Source organism: Podarcis cretensis (genome assembly GCF_951804945.1).
Source record: "Podarcis cretensis genome assembly, chromosome: 1".
NCBI classification, from domain to species: Eukaryota; Metazoa; Chordata; class Lepidosauria; order Squamata; family Lacertidae; genus Podarcis; species Podarcis cretensis.
The window spans coordinates 62282128-62305307 of record NC_137170.1 but is presented as its reverse complement, the minus strand read 5'-3'; the positions used below and the strand labels follow the sequence as shown (position 1 = coordinate 62305307).

General features: G+C 39.8%; 1 protein-coding gene across 4 annotated transcripts in view; it reads right to left on the bottom strand.

The window, feature by feature from the left end:
• NELL1 (neural EGFL like 1) overlaps nucleotides 1–23180 on the bottom strand; it is a 372071-nt gene that overhangs the window by 54340 nt on the left and 294551 nt on the right. The window lies entirely within an intron of this gene.

Sequence of the window (23180 nt, the reverse complement as noted above, 5' to 3'; positions counted from 1 at the left end):
TGCTGATTTCCTTCTTCCAGTGTGTTTTCCTTTTGTGTTACATCTTTTTAGATTGTAAGCAATTTCAAGTGATCTGTAAACTTCTCTGGAGCCCTTTTTGTTGGAACAATTAAAAAATCTGCAAATAAGTAAGACATATCCTTACACTCAAGCATGTTGTCAGTTGAGACATGTCTTTCTATTCATTATTTCCTGTCGTTTCTAAAATACTGCTTATCCCTATTTTGTGTCTTGCCTCTTTCACTCACTTTCCATTGTTATCCAGGAAACTATTCATTTGCCAACACACAGAAATTTTAATCAAATGTTTGCAGGAATTGTTAGGTTTTATTTTGAAGTATTTATATACGACCCTTCATAATATTGGTCAGGGCTACCTATCTATACAGGTAACTTTTTCTGTCTACATGTTGAGAAGCCTGAATATTCCCAACCCTGCTGTGCCACTGAAGGGGAAAGGGGGGGGGGGAGTGGCTGACAATGAAGATTCTGCTCAGCAGCCTCTTCCAGCTACCCTTAAGCTTTCCTATGGACCATGAAGCTCTTCTTTCTTTTGTATGGTGTGCTTGAGTATGCTGCTTCAGTTGACTCCCCTTGATTGATTTTGTCTGGGTGGTTGCCTAGTCCCTGGCCACTGCTGATGTTTTAAAGGCCTGTTTCACGCTTCCTTTGTTTTCCCTTCAGCTTGTTACACTATAGATGCTGAGTTCATATGGGAGGCACAGATGAGCACTTTGGAGTCACCATGTTGTGAGCTTGTCAGCTGATGGGCTTCCATTGTGCTGGCAGCAATAATAATCTTAATGCTCTGCATCCGATATGATGAAGGCTTCTGCAGTGCTTATGTGAGGTTATTTGCCCAGAAAAGCTGAAGATGAATGAGGAGAGATCATCTTTAGGGAGGCATTGTTTGGCTGACTTACATGCAAGTAAGCTACTGGGGCTGTTTTAGCCTCTTTAATGTGCCAGTGGGAGATATTGGATCAAGAGAGCAGTAGGAAAGATATGAACAAGTCTGCCTCTAACAATGCTTTAAGGGAGATATATTTCACAATAAGCCTTTGCTTGGTTTTTATTGCTCATTTACCCATTTTTATACTTTCCTGTTCTCATTCTCTCTCTTCCCCCTTCAATATTCTACTGTTCCAAATGTAGATGCTAGTAAAAAATAAAATAGAGTGGTTTATACACACAGGAAAGGAGTATTTCTGTGGAACTAATTTCTTATGTTTCAGGGTTTTAATATGTCTTTCTCTTAAGAATCAAATTCAAAGATCAATGTATGGTAAGCTCCAAAGCTTGCAGCAAACAAGCTGCATTCTTTATATGCTCACGGGCATCTACGATTTTTTCCAATGCCTTGTTAAAAATGATTCCTTTGCAAATCTTGTCAGTCAGTAATAAATAATAAGGAACTAATAACATATTTATAAAGAAAAAAAGTAAAAGCAAGGGTAGAATGCCACTGCCCACTTATTGCAATGTCAAACCATGGGGCTTACATCTGTGTTTATCTGAGTGAGCTGCACTGCGCTATTAAGCTTCTGGGCTTAATTCAGTGCTTATTAGTTAAACCTCTCCTGCTCCAACAAGAAGCAGGGGTTTTCCAATCTTGGTCTTGAATTATGTCACTACCTGCAGCTGGATGGTTTTAAAAAAAATGGTTAGGGCTGACCAAAACTGTGTTTCATTTGGCAATAAAATAAAACAAAAATAGAGTGTCAAAAAGCAATATCCTTTCCCAATGATTTTTCAACCTCTTTGCAAAGATATTTGTCTATTCATTTACATTGCCCCCCACTCCCATTTTCAATTGCCTTCACAATGGTATCATGTGATTATCTTTTTATATTACATATGTGATTAATCCATGGAAAGATAATGTTACCTTCTTTCCCAGTGGGAACAGCAGCTTGGGGAGTGGTGATCACTGACACCATGCCAAGGGGAAAATAGTTAACAAAACCTTCCTGCGATCCTGATCCAGGGTTTAAGTGCATCCACTCGTTTTATGCAGCATACAGTTTGGCCCCCCGTTATTAATCCTCATCATCTTCTGAATAGGAAGCATTATTATAAGATAATAGCTCTTGTGCTGATCAAGGTTCCAGCACCATCTGCACATCTTGAAGGTATGTTTGCAAAATTCAAAACACTTTCTCAACCACTTCTTCCCTTTTAATCCTTTTAATATTCTAGTATGTATGTAATGGTTTCAGCATTTTATTTAAAGCAAAAGAAAGTATGTTGCAAAGTTATTTAGTTTTATATATCTAGTGGCTTTGTAAACCCATCACTGAGAAGTTTCTGGCAACTTGATCTAATATTGGAAAATTAAACAATATATTAGAATGACAAGGGAAAAAATACTCCTTTTCATTTCTGAAGGCTAAAATAACATCTTGAGTGAAAATGTAATTGCCTAAAAGAGAATTTTCCCTGGGTCTACTAATCTTACCCTTGAAATACTGGTACAGATGAAGGCAGAAGGGGAAAATAGATGGGTGGGATTTTTCCCCTTTCAAATTATTAATGAGGATGCTTCTAGTAATAATAGTAATAATAATAATAATAATAATAATAATAATAATAATAATAATTTATTATTTATACCCCGCCCATCTGGCTGGGTTTCCCCAGCCAATCTGGGCGGCTTCCAACTGAATATTAAAAACAGTACAGCATCAGACATTAAAAACTTCCCTAAAGAGGGCTGCCTCTAGAGCCAACTTTGGGGTGGGTAGGTGGGTGGGTGCAGAAGTAAAGAAGCCCCATTGCACAAGGGGCAGATCCTGTGCACCCCTAGTTTGAATTCAAGATAACAACTCAAAGTAAGCATCAGGAGTGCACTGCTAATCCTTTTGCATTTTAATAGCAGCTTGAAGAATCCCAGATTTGATGCAATATATGTTCACAGGCAAGGGAAAGGTGGGCATGGTTTGCCCAAAATGGCCTTACAGAATGATTTCATCCCCACTATCTCATTTTCAGAATACAGTGGTACCTCGGGTTAAGTATTTAATTCGTTCCGGAGGTCCGCACTTAACCTGAAACTGTTCTTAACCTGAAGCACCACTTTAGCTAATGGGGCCTCCCGCTGCCGCCGCGCCGCTAGAGCACGATTTCTGTTCTCATCCTGAAGCAAAGTTCTTAACCTGAAGCACTATTTCTGGGTTAGCAGAGTCTGTAACCTGAAGCGTATGTAACCTGAAACGTATGTAACCTGAGGTACCACTGTATATATTTGCCTGAGGCAGAAGAATAAGCAACTGTATAAAGAAAACAACAACAACAACAACCAAAGATATACAACCACCACCACCACAAAAAATATGCTATCCCGTCAATACTGTCTTTGTGGGGCAATGTGATGTGACGCCCTTTGGATCTCTGAGGAAAGTGTAGTATGGAATCATACTATGGGGTAGGAAATGCCTAATCTCATTCTAGCCTTAAGAAAATTATATTGTTTCTGCGAAGTATACTAAATGTGCAATACCTTTGTGAAGCTGTTCTTTTCACATGCAGCGTGTGCAAAAGCCACAAGGAGGCTAGCATTTCTGTTAATTTGGTTTTGAAATCATCCAGTGTGGTAATCTGTTTCGTGGCTTTTTGTTTCCTTCTTTACAGTTTAAGGGAAGTGAATATAAGAGAAGCAGTGCAGTATGCATAATTGGCTTACTGCTACAATGGAGGCCATACCCCTGACACGGAGAACAATTGCTAGCTGTGCTGGTTGATGGTTTTAAATTGAAAACAGTGTTTATCATTTCCAGGAGGAGCGCAACTATTTCTATGTGCAGTTAACAACTTGGAACCCATTTATTGCCTTCTTTATAATTTAAATTTGCTACCCTTTTATTAATTAAATTTAGGGAGTTTTTTTTTATTTCTCTGCGAGTTCAAAGTGCTGTAAAAACAATAACCTGCCTTTCTCATGGAACAAGATTACAGATTCTGACTATGCTACCAGTCACTTAAAAATATTAAAGGGGATTATTCCTCACCAAATACATGTGCTGGGTATAGTATTGTTAGTACAAAATTTTCAGGTGAATCAAGGTCAATAAAACTGTGACACATGATAAAATTGTCCTGTTTCTTTATTTCAGTCATTGGCAATAACATTTATTAAAATATTTATATTACAGTACAAAGGCAGCAGAATTATCAGCAGTATATGTTCAACTAACAGTATAAGCCTATGCACATCTACTTAGAAGCAGTGCTTTTTTCCAAGAAAAAGTTGTTACAGTAAGTCGCCAGGCGCCTCTGGGAAGCCCTGAACAGATGCAGGTGCCCTTGATTCTGACACAGGTCAATTAAATGCACCTTCACCTCCCTTGTTTTCAAAAGTATAGGCCTGGCTGGAAACCTTAAAACATGCCACTGCTATACAGGTGATGGATTGAAGAAAAGGAAATATGGATTGGCCCCACCCCATAGCTTGACCAATAGCAGCTAAGAGCAGTTAGGAGCTCGGTGGAGTCACAGATCGAAAAAAAAGTATAGACTCACACATGTTGACCAGCTTCCATTTTGACTTGAAATGTTCGTTTTGGGCTTCTCAGTAGTATGTAAAGGCAAAAAGTGGGCGAAAGGAGCACTAGCCCACAATGGAAACCACCTGAGAGGTGCCAAAACTGTGCTCAAAAGTCCCTGTGAATTCCATTGTCATTACTCCTAGGTAAGTCTGTACGTACAATTGATGTGAGCTATGAGTCCTCATTGGCCTCCCCTGCTTTAATATGATCAGAATTCCTCCAAACTATTTCTCGTATGCATTTTTTTAGAATTAAAATTACAGCATGAAGTATTTACTGTGTTCAGTGTTTCAAAGGTTAGCTACATCAGGTGTAGACATTAGGATTCTGAGGTATTATTTTGAAAGCACATAATCCTCTCCTCCATTTTTTAAAAAGTTTGTGTGCCTTGCCTTTCTGATCAACTCAGTGAAGACGTTATACTTTGAACATTTGAACATAAGTAACTTTGCACTTGTAAGTAATTTTAAAAGATAATGTATTTTATGGGGAGCTGCACTGCAGGATCAGTGGTACTCCCTTGCATGCAGAATATCCTAAATTCAACCCCCAACATCTCCAGGTAGGGATGGCAAAGACTTCTGTCTGAAACCTTGGAGAGCTATTGCCAGGAAGCTAGCTGGACAAGTGGTCTGACTTGGTATAAGGCAGCTTCCTATGTTCCACCACATTTGTTGTTGTTGTTTAATCGTTTAGTCGTGTCCCCATGGACCAGAGCATGCCAGGCTCTCCTGTCTTTCCCTGCCTCCTGCAGTTTGGTCAAACCCATGCTGGTAACTTCGAGAACACTGTCCCACCATCTCGTCCTCTGTAGTCCCCTTCTCCTTGTGCCCTCCATCTTTCCCTGCATCAGGGTCTTTTCCAGGGAGTCTTCTCTTCTCATGAGGTGGCCAAAGTACTGGAGCCTCAGCTTCACGATCTTTCCTTCCAGTGAGCACTCAGGGCTGATTTCCTTCAGAATGGATAGGTTTGATCTTCTTGCAGTCCATGGGACTCTCAAGAGACTCCTCCAGCAGCATAATTCAAAAGCATCAATTCTTCAGTGATCAGCCTTCTTTATGGTCCAGCTCTCACTTCCTCCACCACATTAGCAGTGGCAAAATATTAAATGTAAAGGAAGCGGGGAAGAGGAATGGAGGCAGGTGAGGTAAGTGAACAGAGGCCCAAAGCTGCTAATTGCCTTATTTTTCCTAACTGGTTAGCTGGACCTGACTGCAGGCAAATGGCGTTCTGTCTGGAAGTCACCACTAGGTGACACATTTTAAAGTGAATCATTGTGGCAGGTTTTTTTTTTATGTACACTGGAGCCTTTCATATATTTTTATTGTGGTTCACATGATTAACAGTGCATCCCCCGCCATGCTCTACACACCAACCACACATTGGGAGAAAGTGGGCTATGGGGTAGCCTACCCAATGAGTTGTCTGCTCCCGCCAGGATCCCAAACCCTATATAATCATGGTTCCAGATCACAAGGAGAGCCTAGCCTGTTGCAGACATTCCAGAGCATGGCTCGGATGAGATGCCGGGGGGGGGGGGGCAGCTGGCACAACCAGTTAACAGCTCTTCACAGGACTTTTAGACAGATGGGAGGGAGTGCCTGGAGGCAGCTTGAATCTGTGCAAGAAATGGCAGGGGATCAACCATTCTTCTTTACTGGTAGTGGGGCCCTCATCTCTCCCTGTCATCTGTTCATCTGGCCATCTGATTCTAGACATATTGAGTACACAATGGACACAAAAAAATAATTATAAAGAATCTTTTGAGCTAAAGTGGAGGATTATTTCGTTGAGTATGTAAAAAAAGAACCTAAATTAATCATTTACTGCCCTCTTTTCTGCTAAATTGGAAGCTAATTAGAATCTAGCCTTATAAATAATTATTTTACCTATATTTGTATGCAGCAGCTGTTATATATGATCTTGACATCTGTGTACACTCATTCAAGAGGGGATATTCTTTATATACTATAAGAGAAAAGGATCGTATAAGTAGGCAGTGATTATAGGCCAATTATACATCTCTTGATTATAGTAAATCGAGTTTTGCCATATTTTAGTTACTTTATTCAGCTACCAACATTCTCTCGATAAGAATGAAGATTGAGTACTATAACGACAAAAGAGCTCATGTAATTTTAAGCCAAGATTACACTGAATTTCAAATGATAAGTGAATGACAATGAAACATTTCCCATATTATTGACAACTCCAAACACTCAGATGTGTTTGGGATCAGGCTTTTGAATACATTAGTTTCTATGGGAAGAAAGTAATGCTGAGAGCTATTTCCAGGCAGGGAAAACACAAATCTGTTTCATAACATCTTCCAGATTATTAAAAAGTGTCTGTGAAATCTTCCTAAATACTCTGTGGATCTGCTGGTAGAGTATAAAAGATTCTACTATTTATTGTAAAGAGATTGGAGGTACTGAGGCAAGTATCAAATAAAGAGGGGCAGCAAACAAAAAAAAAAGCTTGGGAAATCTAAGTTCCTTAAGGATAGTTTTGTACCAAAATTGCTAAAGCAAAATAGCTTACATTTCCTCAAAAAAGAATGCCTAGACATTAATGACATACCTTGATAAGAGAAATGGTTATGGAAGATGAAGCAAAATGACTTTTCTCTGAACATTCATTTCCGTTTAATAAATGGTCAGGCAATCCATTTTCTTTTTATTTATCTTTGAAGGCAAACACACTATAGGTTCAATTTCCAAATAAGGGCTTCTCACCAGGAGGAACAAATCATTGATTTGAATGTTTAGCTAGACAGATATACTGCATGACCAAGGAACTGCTAAAATGCCAGTTGGAATTTTGACAAGAAAGCTTTTGACATGCTATTGAAGTCTCTATCTTTTGAAAACCACTTCTTCACAATGTGTGCTTAGCTGCTCATGCACAAAGGAACAACAGACAAAAATTCATTCAGCAAACTTAGTGCCATAGCCTGACCAGAAGTCAGGTAATTGTGATTGTTTTGTGCATCCCCAGCTTCACTTTTCAGGAGAAATTTAGTTCATTCAAGAGAAACTTAGTTCATGTGCAAGGCTATTTTCCAGCATAGCAGTGTGTTGTTTCTGTTGCATTATGACGACACTAGTACTTCTAAGTGACTATGGCTCTATGTTTTGTTAATCACTATTTATGCTTCTCACATGCCTTCTTGATGCATGTGTCATTCAGGGACAACAACAATTCAACTCAACCTTTGGAATGACATTCACATTCTTCTAGTGTAGGTACAAGATCTTCTAGACACATCACTGTCAATGTTTTTAAAAATGTGTTGTCAGGGAAACAGAGGCATTTATTCAGGACCTTGCAGTAGGTATAGAAGATTCTTGCTTTCAGCTAATTTATTTCAAAATATGTACATATATATAGTTAAATATATAGGTGTTCCTAAAAAAATACCTCTTAGCAGACAATAAAAACAACTAGCCTGTTTAACTTAGCATCAGAACAGGTAGCATAATATTCTATCCCATGATGTTTTGTCATGAAGAACCTCACAAATATCAGGGTTTTCATATTTATTTTTGGGGTGGGGGCATGTGCATTATGTTGCTGGAGGAGGGCATTTAAAAAGCCCAGGACGGGGGGGGGGGGGGGCTTAAAAAGGCAACCACAACCCAAAAGGGAAAAGGGCCCATGATTGTCAAGTATTGCACACACACATACAGCTCCTCCTAAATAACTGTGGTATGCACTTTTAAAACTAAATTAGAAAAAGAAAAAAAATTGGATGCCCACAGTAGTACCTAAAATACTACCCAAAATTTGTTGTCTTAGGTGAGCAACTGCCTCATTTGATCTCAGTGATGTGCAAATAGTCTGGGCCCCTGAAAATCAATATGATCCTTCATTAAAGGTAAAGGTAAAGGTACCCCTGCCCGTACGGGCCAGTCTTGACAGACTCTGGGGTTGTGCGCCCATCTCACTTAAGAGGCCAGGGGCCAGCACTGTCCGGAGACACTTCCGGGTCACGTGGCCAGCGTGACATCGCTGCTCTGGCCAGAGCCAGAGCCAGAGCCAGAGCCGCACACGGAAACGCCGTTTACCTTCCCGCTGGTAAGCGGTCCCTATTTATCTACTTGCACCCAGAGGTGCTTTCGAACTGCTAGGTTGGCAGGCGCTGGGACCGAGCAGCGGGAGCGCACCCCGCCGCAGGGATTCGAACCGCCGACCTTTCGATCGGCAAGTCCTAGGCGCTGAGGCTTTAACCCACAGCGCCACCTGCGTCCCATACCCACCTGCGTCCCATACGATCCTTCATTACTTCTTGCCAAATTCTCCAAATGTCTCAGGAGAGTTTTGAAAATGCAAAAGAAAATGCTCAAAAGGATCAACTATTGGAATACCCCCATCACCTAGTTCCACTTTACCCTCTGCTAAGGAAAAGTACTCACCTTGGGAAAGTGAGTAGCAGGTGGTAAAGCACAATCTTGCAGACATCTCCTCCTTCCAAAATGAAATACTGGCTGCACCTTTTTCCATTGGGAATAATGGGTCTGAACTACAAACCCCAGAAAATAAAACTGGCCAGGAATAACGGGGTGTGGTCCCTGACAGCAGAAAACACTCCCAGCATAACATGTTGAGCTTGTTCTATTTTCTTTGAAGACCTATGCCACCTGCTATCCTACACCCTCCCCTAAAGTTAGGGTTTTGTTTTGTTTTGATGAAAGAGAATGACAGTGTAACAGTTGGCCACAGGTAAGGAGGATGGAAGCAAAACTGAGGTTGGTGGTCTATTTGTAGCAGGCTGTGTCTGCCTCAATTACTCTACTAGTCTAAAAATGTCAGGAACAATAAAACTGCAGCATGTAAGGCCTAAAGTCTGAAAAGTGCTCCATATTTTAACAAACCTTTAAACATTCGTAGTCCCAGTTACTACATAATATTAACATTACAGGACACAAGTGTCACCTTCCTTATTTTTCATTTTACAAATCAATATACTTACTTACAGGACTACTGTATTCTGTTAAATGCCTTCCTTAGACTAGAATCTATTATATTTAAGCAAAATTTAGAGCATATCAAATCAGAGAACTTTGCTGCTAAAATCTAAGACTGTAGGTCTGTCAGTTCAATGACAGAGGTTTTTATTTTCTAAGTATAGTGCAATAGAGTTACAACTAAATCATTCCATAAGCCAGTAAGTAGACGTCATGATTTGAGGACTGCAGACTTTACTGATTTTGATCCCATGTGTCATGGAGAAAATAAACACCAGCTCTATAAAACTAGGCAGTAATAACAAATTATGCTTCCTATCTTGGAAACCACAATGAATTTAACATTTCTATCAGGTTCACTATTTATTTTTTCAACCAAATATTGTGACCTTCCATTAAAAAAATTAGCTTTCAAGGTCACCTATGAGCTCCATGTTACAACACAACCATAAACATGAATAAAAGAGCAAACAAATCAATTAACAGCAGATATATCAATAAAACAACTTGAGTCAACTACTATCAGTTACTGTTAAAAGCTTAGGCAAACAAAATGGATGCAGTCTGGCATCTAGAATATAGAAAAGTGAATCTTCCACAAATAAGGATGCCAACACATAGAAGGCCCTCTCCCCTGTAGCCACCTGCCTAAGCTTCAAGAGTGGAAGCATCCAGAAAAAGGTTTCAGAAGATTGTTTTAATTTTATATGAGAAATTATATTGTATATACATTGGTCCTAAGACAATAGCTTCTGTAGCACTTCTTAACCCTTAAATTCAGGGATGAAAGCAACTTTTTTTTGAAAAAGATCACACAAGATACATTTCAATAACATACAAAAAGTGAATATGAGATTCTATTAAAATAAGCATCTAAAACTTAAAAAGAAACAGGTCACCATTGATCTCTCTAGAATTGTTTTGTTCAGATTTAGATATCCTAGTCCAAAAAGTATTCCAAATCTGAAAGGATTCAGAAAGCAATTATGAATATAGTAAGTGATGGAAGACAAAACATGCTCAATGCCAAGAAAAGTGTGTGAGAGAGGAAAGGACATCAGAGGCTATATATTAAGAACAATAATTTTTCATTCTTATGAGTAACAGAACAAGAAACAATTGTTTCAATGTTAAGACGATAGGATAAAGTGCCTTCCGAATTACAACAGTAGTTCACAGTAGAATCAGAAACCTAGGAATACTAATAGGAGGTGAATAAGTTTCCAGCCGCCAAACTGGATAGCTCTTTCAGCATACAGACCTCAGTGACCTGTACTGTTTAGGAAAGGCTTGGCTGCTTTTCTTTGCAATTCACTTTATAATCATGTTAGATGGCTGCCACATCAGTTACTGTCTACATCTACTTGAGTGAAAGACAGATTTTTCCAGACTGGATAGCACTGTTCCTGAGCTTTCAAAGGGTATGATTATCCAGTGCATGTGGAGTTACTTTCCAGGTAATAGGCCAACTTTAAAGTTTGTCTCTCCCTCCTGTTTGCTCTTGTTTGCCAGATGGTGTCAGCCTCTTAGGAATGACTATAAAACTTTTAGTAATCTTTTAGTAATAGTAATTGCTATTTGCACTGGCAAATAGTAATCTTGCAAAGACTGGGCAGGCCAAATACAAAATTAATTAATTAATTACATAAGGATGAAGTAGGTCCAGTTCATTCTTCTGGTACATGGCAAGATGGCAAGGTGTCCCAGATTTAATTATCATTCACTTTGGTGTCAGGATAACAATGGCTAGGATGGGAATTCATCATTTAGACACAGTGGGAGAATTACAATGCTGCTGTGCCACATCAACTCCTTGCACCCTAAAAAAAAATCTGTTCTAGAGGACTGGTGGGCCCTCCAGACACTGTGGTAGATAGCTTGGGGGGATGCAGAGGAAAGGGGGAATTGGCAAAAATTGGGGGCCCTTCTCTCATGTTGGGAAATGTGCCTCTGAGGGATCAAATGTTATTTCAGATATATTAGATTAAACCCAGGATGATTTACATCATACACTGGAAATGTGCCATGGATTAGGATGCTGTGATGTGACATGCTGCAACATCAGGTATGGCACACAATTTCCCATGTGAGAGTGTGTTGGCCCCCCATGAGAACTGAAATTTGGGTTATTTCCGCACGTAACACCATCATCCAGGCACAGGTAAATCAGTTCTATTTTTAATGGAGGTATTTGAAGATGGCCTGATCCTTCTACCTCACCCCTCACCCTAATCAATTTCCTGTTTAAAGCAAGCAAACAAAAACCCCTGAACATGTTATCTGCCCCCCAAATCCTTGGTAGTGTGAATTTGAATGAGTGAAGATGTGACATCTTTCTCCAGATGATGGCCACCTCAAGGATTCTCTTAGCTATTCCTTCAAGGAATACGACATTTAAGCATGCAATCATTAAAGTCTCTTGTTAGCATTATGTAGTAGTGAAGAAGCTGCACTAAAGTGGAAACAGAAAGACTAGCCTTTGTTCCTCTACGGTAATGTGTTGCTAACCTGAGACCTGGATCCAGTCCCCCACACCTGCAAATTTGCAGTTTGAAATGTGGAATGACCTCTCTTTCAGAACAGGCAGCCATCTTGAAGTAGGAAATGCCCTCTTGGAGCCTTTTATAAACAGAAATTCATAAACTTTTCCTATTTTTTTCAGGCACCTAGTGTTAATAATGTGGCAGCCTAAGATTAAATCCAAGTCATGAATTTCATATATTTAAGTCAACGCTTGTGTGGAAATACAACACTGTTCCCATTTTTAAAGTAAACATATAATAGTAGGAAGCTGGTACACACACATTTTTAAGAGTCACAGTAACTAACATGAATTCTCTGTATAGAATATATATTCCACTTTATAAATGTTTCTCAGGACAATAGATTGCTCTGCTGCTGTTGTTTTTGGTCTTGACTGTCATATGGGAATATTTAATCATTTGCAAATTGGATATAGTTCTTTTCTCCCACTGCTAACACCCATTATCCTAAACTATAAACTGTGTCAAATCAGCTATGAAAGGCAGTCATGATTCCTTCAAGATTATGAAAGACTAATAACTCATATACCCCATAAATATGAATACATTATTGAGGTTTTTTTCCCACAACACAAAGGAAGATAATCATTGCCTTTCAACTGTGATGCATTTTACTAGAAAAGTATTTATGTGAAATAACTGAGCATTTGCATGAATTAAGGTCAAATCCTACCCCCAACTACTCAAAGAAAAGGCTCTTTGACTACCATTTTGCTTAAAGGGTATATTTAGTGGTTCTTTGAATATTATAGCAGTTGTAAATGGCTTTAATTTCATATCCTTCAATTTAAGGGCAAGCACAAACAAAAGGAGGATATAAAGGTGATCTGTCTGGCTTTGTTCTACATAGTGGCTTTAGGTTTTAGCTAAATATAAGGTGCTGTTAACTAATGCAAGATAGAAAACATGACGTTGTGAAAATGTATGGGGCTATAATTTATTTTTCAGCAGTTATTTAGCTCCTACAATTGTTGCATGTCTGTTATATAAGGATCAAGCAGTACAGTAGCATACTAGGTTTCACCCATATTTTTAGGGCAGAAAGTGGTTGCCTGATGCTTGACAGCTGACAGATTACACAACACCAATGTAATGCAATGCAATGCAATGACTGCCTCCATGCTTCTAAGCCCAATTCAAAGTGCTAGCGTTCACCTATAAGGCTCTTTACAAGTCAGAGGGTGATGAGCAGAGAGAGGGCCTTTTAAAATTGTGGCTCCCCATCTGTCTCTCTCCAGCGAGGTTTCCCTGATGCTAGGTTAAAACTTACTTCCCCTCCTCTACTTTCGATAAACTAAGATGATGTTGTTTTGCTATTAGTATGCTGCCAAAGCTTCCTGTGGCTGCTATGGCGTGGATTTTGTGTGCATTACCATATAAAAACACAAAAATACATACCATAATTAAAAACAAAAGCAATACCCCACAGTTTAAAAGGCCATAGATATGTAACAAATATAAAGACCAACAGACACAGATATCTATCTATCTTATGTTTATGTTTTGCAAGTTGCTTGGATAGTAAGTCGAATAAATATTCATTATTTTATTTATCAATAATTATATATCACTTAATTAAAATATATCTAAGCAGTTTACATGAAATATCACAAACTATTCATTAAAAATAGCAATAGAAATAGACTTTCAAAACAGTATATATTAATAAATTTATCCACAGATAAAAGCAACAGTTTTAAAAACATATGCAATGAAATTACCTCTCTGGCTAGGCTTGTATAAAACACTATTTTAACAGGTGTTGAGAACAGTACAATGAAGTTGCTTGCCTAATATTAATATGCAGGGAGTTCAAAAGCACAGGAGGCGCCACACTAAAAGGTAAGATTTCTTGCAAAATGAACATTACGTGGCACTTTGTAGATCAAAGTAGTCTAGAAGGCACATATGGTGTAAGGCAAGACTTCAAGTAAACTGGTCCCAAGCTGTTGAAGGCTTTATATACTAGTAGTAACATCTTGAATTTGGCCCAGTAACCTACTGGCAAACAGTGCAGATCTTTGAGCCAAAGTGTAATAAACTAACAGTGTCTCACTCCTCTCAGGAATCATGCTGCACTGCGCTACAGCATTTTGCACTAACTGTGGTTTCCAGAATAAGCACAAGGGAAGACCCAAGACAGAGTGAATTACAGTAACCCAATCTTGAAGCTACCAATGCCTGAACTATAGGGCTAAGCTACCTTAGTTCAGGAACAGCCACAGTTGTCATGCAAGCCAAAGTTAATGGAAGGTGCTCCAAGCAGCTGGGGCCACCTGGGCCTCCAGTGACCAAAAAAACAAAAAATGTTTTGTAATTATAGCCAGTTAGATCTGTGTGCATAAACACAACACTAGGTTTTCCATAAATATTCATTATATTCAGGTATTTGTTTTCCAGCCTTTTCATCTCCACTTCTTTCATGCTCTGACATGTCTGAGACTACGTAAGTGTTCATCATGCTAAATGCAGCTTTAACTTTTGACTTCTGCCACCACCCCACCATGCTGTCCACTATTTGCCTCAGTCTCCTCTTCGTGCATTAACACTTCCACGCCACTCAAGAAGGGAGCAGGGATATGCTGAGAACAATGCCACTATCTGTGGCAATGGATCATTTGTGCACACAGTTGTATGCACAAAGGCTCTATTGCTAGACAGCTGCACAGGTACCAAGGAGCTATTTGCACACACACCAAGGCAGGGTTCCTTGGTGTATCTTGCAGAGGAGCATTATTACCTGAATTGGGCTTGTGTGTTACAGATCAAAGCTAGCAACTTAAATCACACGTCAAGATAGAAGCCAGTGAAGTCCTGGAAAAAAATATGTTGTTCACGTGAAAGTTGTGCTAATAGTTTGAGCTGCAATCTAGATTAAACTGTGTTCACGTAAGTACAGCAGGTTTGCTGGCTAACTTCATTTATTTAAGAACAAAGCTATAGATGATACAAACTCACTTTGTACTAAATCTCTTTTTTCTTCAAAATATTTCACTGTATCTTTATTTTGTTGCCTTTTGGAGTGCGAACTGCAGTTCGCATAGAAACAGTTGTTACATCTATGTGGACAGCGAATAGCTTGTGTGAAGACTCCCAGAACCATATCACCCTTGGATGACACATTCTTTAACATATGTGAAATAAGCTTTGGACCTGGGGCACAATCTTCCCTTGAAAGAAGAAAAATATATCGCTGAATATTTATTTGGAATCCAAACTGTGTTAAATATTTTCCTTTGTACAACTTGTCCTTGGATCATAGCCTATATAAAGAAGGACAGTTATGAATAAAAAAGCACCCCATATATATAATGCTGAATATCTACAGAGGGAAATAGGAAGGAAAAATGTTTTTTGTTTTGTTTTAGTGGCACAAACTGTCCCTTTTCTTTCATCAGTTCTCCATAACATGCTCTGAAGACAGATTGAGATATCTCAGTGGCTGACCTCAGGGAGGCTGGAAAACAGACAATAATCTTGTTTTCAGCTGGAGATCAAAACAGCCTTTGAAGAGATGAACTCTGAGCATTATTTTCTTACTGGAGAAATGCAGTTGTTACCCAGTATGTCAGAACAGCAAAATATCTATGCAAGATCAAAAGAATGGATACCTTACACACCAATGAGTATCAACTGTATACTGGAAGCCCACAACGTATGCGGGGATTACATTCTGGGGATCATGCCTAAAGCCAAAATCATGTATAGTCAAAACAAATTGGTTCAATGGTCCTTTTTTCTGGATGCCCGCCCCTTCTTTTTATTTTATTTTTTGCTGAACACATAAAGCTGAATGTGCACAAGTCAAACGTGTGTAATTCACGGGTTTACTTTACACATTTACTAGTTAGTAAGCCCCAATGAACACCGCGAGACTAACTTCTGAGCAAGTATGCATAGCATTGTGTTGTTAGCACCATTTGGTCACACAGCATCAGGAGGAAGTTGCGTAACATACTCCTCCTCAAGATGTAAACAAACATTCAATGGATTTTATGAAGCATCGAATTGTTAATACAGTGGTACCTCGGGTTAAGAACTTAATTTGTTCTGGAGGTCTGTTCTTAACCTGAAACTGTTCTTAACCTGAAGCACCACTTTAGCTAATGGGGCCTCCTGCTGCTGTCGCTCCGCCGCAGCGTAATTTCTGTTCTCATCCTGAAGCAAAGTTCTAAACTCGAGGTACTATTTCTGGGTTAGCGGAGTCTGTAACCTGAAGAGTAAGTAACCTGAAGCGTCAGTAACCAGAGGTACCACTGTATATAGTAGTGTTATATCCAAGTAGAAACTCAAGAACTGAGTTGTGCACCAAACTGGGCATCGTAAACTATCCTAACTATGCAGTTTGGTCTCTTGTTTAGACTTCCAAACTTAAAAATCGGTGTCTCTTTTTTTTGTTTTTTGTCAACCTATTTACAAAACTGCCACTAAGGACTCATAAAGTGCTTATTATTGGTCATAAAGATAAAAAGTCTAAAACAATCCAAAGAAAATTATAAAGGGACTCTGAAACAAATTATAAAACACACAAGCAAAGAAGAAGCAACATTCACACATGTTTAGGATTTCTACTTAAGACCCCAAGAAAGAGATAAACCAAAAGGAAAGCACAAGACTAATATGGTGGCAGTTGTCAGCATGTGTTGTATTATTTGTGTCATAGCATTGTTCACCCCTCAATCCTGTTCACAAAAAACGTCAACAAAATAGTCACATATATTTATCATGGAACTACTACTGTATTTCTCTAGTAGTAGAGATTTCATTGGCACAAGATATGCACTTTTCTAATTATCAGCTTCTAAGACAGGTTACTTTTAAGTTTATTGCCTCTACCACATAGGCACTACTTAACCATTAGCTTTTGATAAGATAGAAAGATACATTAGATCAGTTTTATTCAACATTCTCAGATCCGTAACACATTCTCAACAGTACCTGCAACATGGGACCCACTTTTAGTTTCAATATATTTATGTTTTATTTTTCCATTTACATTCCTAGTCTACCCCATCCCCATGTCCGTTACAGTACAATAAGAAGACACAAAGCACACTTGTAGCCATTTGTAATAGGATACTTCCAGAATACAAGTGAGATAACCTTGATACTTAATTAAAGTCAGAAAGCGATGTATCAGTCATATAAGACATCGCCACTTATCATTCTGATATAGTTGTAAGAATATTTCTGAGCACAAGTGCATGATTGACTAGAGGCAGCTAGGAAATAAATAATACTAGAGATTCTGACACTGATAAGGCTATCACACAGTCATGATTTTAGCTTAAAACACAAGGCTGTAGAACAAAGGAGACAAAAATTAAAAAGGTAAAATTGCCTGTAATGTATTATCTTCTCTGGACCATATTAAGCTGTCTATGACAAAAGGTGATAGCAGAAGAAACATAATTATATTAATCACTGGGTTGCTACATACTGAGCTTTTGACACTGCAAGAAAGGAAAATGACATTTGTGTGAACAGTTTTTGTCAATATAGAATCACAGAACTGTACAGTTGGAAGAGACCACGAGGGTCATCTAGTCCAATCCCCTGCAATGAAAGAATCTCTTGCAGCCCAATGTGGGGCTCGAACCCACAATCCTGAAATAATTTAACATCACATTTTACTTTCAAATGCTACTTAGAAACAATGCTAACTTGTGTTGTACCAAATTGTGAACAATTCCCCCAAATTCTTAATCCTCACAACATTTTGATTACATTTTTAGGCTTCATTTTCCTTTATAAGGTGACTGAAAATAAAATAAAATAAAATAAAATAAAATAAAATAAAATAAAATAAAATAAAATAAAATAAAATAAAATAAAATATTATTTATAACCCGCCCCATCTGGCTGGGTTTTCCCAGCCACTCTGGGCAGCTTCCAACAAAATATTAAAATACAATCATCTGTCAAACATTAAAAGCTTCCCTAAACAATATTATTGTTCTTGGCTTTTAAAGAAACAAAGCATTTTCACACCACTACCCCTCCACACACACCCCCCGCACATAGAATCATAGAATCATAGAGTTGGAAGAGACCACAAGGGCCATCGAGTCCAACCCCCTGCCAAGCAGGAAACACCATCAGAGCACTCCTGACATATGGTTGTCAAGCCTCTGCTTAAAGACCTCCAAAGAAGGAGACTCCACCACACTCCTTGGCAGCAAATTCCACTGTCAAACAGCTCTTACTGTCAGGAAGTTCTTCCTAATGTTTAGGTGGAATCTTTTTTCTTGTAGTTTGGAACCATTGCTCCGTGTCCGCTTCTCTGGAGCAGCAGAAAACAACCTTTCTCCCTCCTCTATGTGACATCCTTTTATATATTTGAACATGGGTATCATATCACCCCTTAACCTCCTCTTCTCCAGGCTAAACATGCCCAGCTCCCTTAGCCGTTCCTCATAAGGCATCATTTCCAGGCCTTTGACCATTTTGGTTGCCCTCCTCTGGACACGTTCCAGTTTGTCAGTGTCCTTCTTGAACTGTGGTGCCCAGAACTGGACACAGTACTCCAGGAGAGGTCTGACCAGAGCAGAATACAGTGGCACTATTACTTGATCTAGATGCTATACTCCTATTGATGCAGCCCAGAATTGCATTGGCTTTTTTAGCTGCTGCGTCACACTGTTGGCTCATGTCAAGTTTGTGGTCAACCAAGACTCCTAGATCCTTTTCACATGTACTGCTCTCAAGCCAGGTGTCGCCCATCTTGTATTTGTGCCTCTCATTTTTTTTGCCCAAGTGCAATACTTTACATTTCTCCCTGTTAAAATTCATCTTGTTTGTTTTGGCCCAGTTCTCTAATCTGTCAAGGTCGTTTTGAAGTGTGATCCTGTCCTCTGGGGTGTTAGCCACCCCTCCCAGTTTGGTGTCATCTGCAAATTTGATCAGGATGCCCTTGAGTCCATCATCCAAGTCGTTGATAAAGATGTTGAATAAGACCGGGCCCAAGACAGAACCCTGTGGCACCCCACTAGTCACTCTTCTCCAGGATGAAGAGGAACCATTGATGAGCACCCTTTGGGTTCGGTCCGTCAGCCAGTTACAAATCCACTGAGTGGTAGCATAGTCAAGACCGCATTTTACCAGCTTCTTTACAAGAATATCATGGGGCACCTTGTCAAATGCCTTGGTGAAATCAAGGTAGGCTACATCCACTGCTTCCCTTCATCTACCAGGGTTGTAATTCTGTCAAAAAACAAGATCAGGTTAGTCTGACATGACTTATTTTTCAGAAATCCATGCTGACTATTGGTGATCACAGCATTCCTTTGTAGGTGCTCACAGACTGTTTGCTTAATGATCTGCTCCAGAATTTTCCCTGGTATTGATGTCAGACTGACTGGGCGGTAATTATTTGGGTCCTCTCTTTTCCCCTTTTTTGCCCTCCTCCAGTCTGCCGGGACTTCGCCTGTTCTCCAGGAATTCTCAAAGATGACTGTCAGTGGTTCTGAGATCACATCTGCCAGTTCTTTTAATACTCTTGGATGCAGTTCATCTGGCCCTGGAGACTTGAATACATCTAGACTAGCCAAGTATTCTTGTACTATCTCCTTAGTTATTCTGGGCTGTGTTTCCTCTGTTGAATCATTTGCTCCAAATTCTTCAGGTCGGGCATTGTTTTCTTTATCGGAGAAGACTGAGGCAAAGAAGGCATTGAGGAGTTCAGCCCTTTCTGCGTCCCCTGTTTGCATTTCACCATCTTCTCCTCTGAGTGACCCCACTGTTTCTTCGTTCTTCCTTTTGCTACGAACATACCCATAAAAGCCTTTTTTGTTGCTTTTAACCTCTCTAGCAAGCCTGAGTTCATTCTGTGCTTTAGCTTTTCTGACTTTGTGTCTACACGTGCTGGCTGTTTGTTTGAATTCCTCTTTGGTGGTTCCCCCCTTTTCCATTTTTTGTACACATCCTTTTTTAATCTTAACTCAATTAAAAGTTCTTTAGATAGCCACCCTGGCTTCTTTAGGCACCTTCCATGTTTCCGTCTCATTGGTATTGCCTGAAGTTGTGCTTTTACTATCTCCCTCTTAACAAACTCCCAGCCATCATGAACTCCCTTTCCTTTTAGTATTACTGTCCATGGGATCTCACCCAGGACTTCCCTAAGTTTTATGAAGTCGGCTTTCTTAAAGTCAAGAAATTGAGACCTAGTATGCTTGGCTGCTCCTTTCCGCTGTATAGTAAACTTCAGAAGAGCATGATCACTCGCGCCTAATGATCCTTCCACTTCTACCCCACTAACCAGGTCATCAACATTGGTTAGGACCAGATCTAAAATGGCTGTTCCTCTTGTTGCTTCTCCCACTTTCTGGACAATGAAGTTGTCTGCAAGGCCAGTGAGGAATCTGTTTGACCTTATGCTCTTGGCTGAGTTTGACATCCAACAAATATCCGGGTAATTTTTTTTTTTTTTTAATAATCTTTATTAAAGATTTTCAAATATAACAAAAAAAAGAAAAACATCCAAATTTAAAGCCTTATTTTCAATATCATCTTTCCAGGACTTCCCCCTCCCCACCCCCTCTTGTATTCCAATTCTTTCAAATAGATTCAACAAATTCTTACCCCAAATTTTAAAATTATTATCATTAACCCAATTTAAAAAATATTTTCCCATCCCCTAAAATCGACCTGTTCCCTTCCACGAGTTCCCCTCTTTAATATAAGATACAGATTGACATAAAAGAATTTAAAAAAAGCATAAAATATAATTTAACACCCTTTGGATTCCAAATTTCCCTCCCCCCTTTCCCGGTTGCGTTCCCAATGTCCATCAAATCCACTGTCTCCTGGAGCTCCCACATCTGAACCATAATCTAAGCCATAATCCTTCACCAGTCCGCTTTGCCGTCTTTTTAGTAATCTTTACCGTCTTTTAATCATCTTTAATTTCAAATGTCCAATCTTAGAAAGGGTCTATCTTCCAACTTTGTCCAGTTCTTGTTTTTCTTGTTGTTCTTGATGTTCTCTCTTCTCCTCTTTTTTTTTTTCCTTTTTTCCCCCTGCTCTCCTGCACAAATGTTCTAATTCCAAAAAGCTTGTAATTCCTCTACAGAGGCTTTGTTATTCAGGAACAAAACATTACGTCAAGTCCCTTCCATTCTTCAATAGATAAATCTATTGTCTCCTTTAGTGTGTAGACCTCTGTAGACAAAATAGTGTTCCATTTCTGCAGTTTCCCAGGAGATAAAATGTCCGATTCAAATTCCATGCCAGCGATACTTGTAATAACCCACAGCTCCTCTAGAGGGATTATAGTAACTCAGTTTCATTCCCGATCTCACCCACCAGTCAAAGTAACTTATTATTCCTTATTTTAAACAGTTTATATCCAATTTATAACAAATGTAACCAGCAAAGTCCTCGTAACAAAGTTCTCTTTTTGTTCTTCAGTTTTGGCAGCTCCTTTGACAGCTGTCAAAACCTCTATTTCTCCTCTCCAGGCGCTCTCACAGATCGCTCCCGGGGCTTCCGGGGGGGGGTTGTATTTTAATTCACATTCCACTCTTCTCCTCCAGCCCAACTTATAATTTTCCATCGCGAAATTAATATCTTTATCGAAAGAAAAGGTTGCGCTCGATCTTAGTTGTCAGGTCCTTTGCTTTAGCTCCTCTACAACAGGGGGGAGGTTGACTTCCTTTTTATACCTCCCCCGCTCGCTCCGAATTTAAGAAAAAAATTATTCCCCTTTTTAATCCAAGTTCCAATTACTCACGGGTTGTTCTTTTAAGTCCAGATTTTCAATGGAAGAAGTCAGCGCTCTCCGCCAAATGGCATGCGGCTTCGCTCGGCAGGGGAAGCAGAGGACTCACAGCACCCCCCCCCCCCGTCACCCGCTCCGCAGCCTTTAAAAAGGCTCCTTCGCGTGGTCAGGGGGGCGCAAACGGTGCCAGACGAGTCACCATGCCCATGGGTTTCAGCGCCCATGGTTTTTGAGGGTCCCCGCGTCGCCGGCGCGGTAGAACCCAGCCCTTGCCAAGCAGACTCCCTCCGGAGCTCGGAGGGAGTCCGCCATTCGGCGATGGCGCCAACCCGGAAGCAAATATCCAGGTAATTGAAGTCCCCCATTACTACTGTCTCCCTTCCTTTTGCATGCTTGGCCATCTGTTCCAGGAAGGCATCATCTATGTCCTCTGTTTGGCTTGGGGATCTATAGTAAACTCCCACAATGAGGTCACTGTTATTCTTCTCTCCCTTAATTTTGACCCAAATGTTCTCACTTTGGCTTTGAGGTTCTAAATCTTGGATCTCTTCACAGGTATACACATCCCTGACATATAACGCCACTCCTCCTTTCTTGTCTTGTCTCAAGTAAGTGTGCACAGGATTGAATTATTACTCTTGCAACCGTATTCTGTACCAACTGGGTTGGGTTTCATAGTTACAAAGTTACAAAATTATTTACTATTCATTTCTGTCAACCAGAAACAGTGGTGTCTTCAGGACAGTGGCGTAGCGTGGGGGGTGCAGGGGGGGCCGGCCGCACCGGGCGCAACATCTGGGGTTAGGGCAAATCCACGGGTTAGGGGGCGCAAATTACTTGCCTTGCCCCGGGTGCTGACAACCCACGCTACGCCACTGCTTCAGGAGGGGTCTTTGTGACATAATGAACGGAAAGGCCCCCAAAATGCAGCAGAATTGACTCACCCCATTTTGAGGTGATGTAATACACATCACCCCCTGAAAAGGAGAACTGAATGTAATATCATTACAGTCGGTATCTTAAATAGCTTAACTGTACCACTGGCTTGGCTTTTTTAAAAAAATGCATTTTACTTTGGAAATGTCAATGGTTTCAGAATTTGGCTGTCAGAGTTCAGCCTTATACCAGGAGGTAAGATCGTAGTATGGCACTCAGATACTAGATTCCCTGGTACAAATTTGCTGTCAGTTTTAATTTAAGCTACTTGTTCTGACCTTTGAATGGATTGGGTCCAGAGTACCTTAAGAATCGTCTTATCCCTCACTTCTGAAAGAATTTTTTTATTTCATGAGGCAAACAAATCCTGGAGGGAAGGGAAGGAAATTGGGAACTTCTGTCATATGTGGTGGGAGTGCTCCCATGTGTAGGTTTACTTGCAGATTAAATGAAATATCACGAACACTGTCTC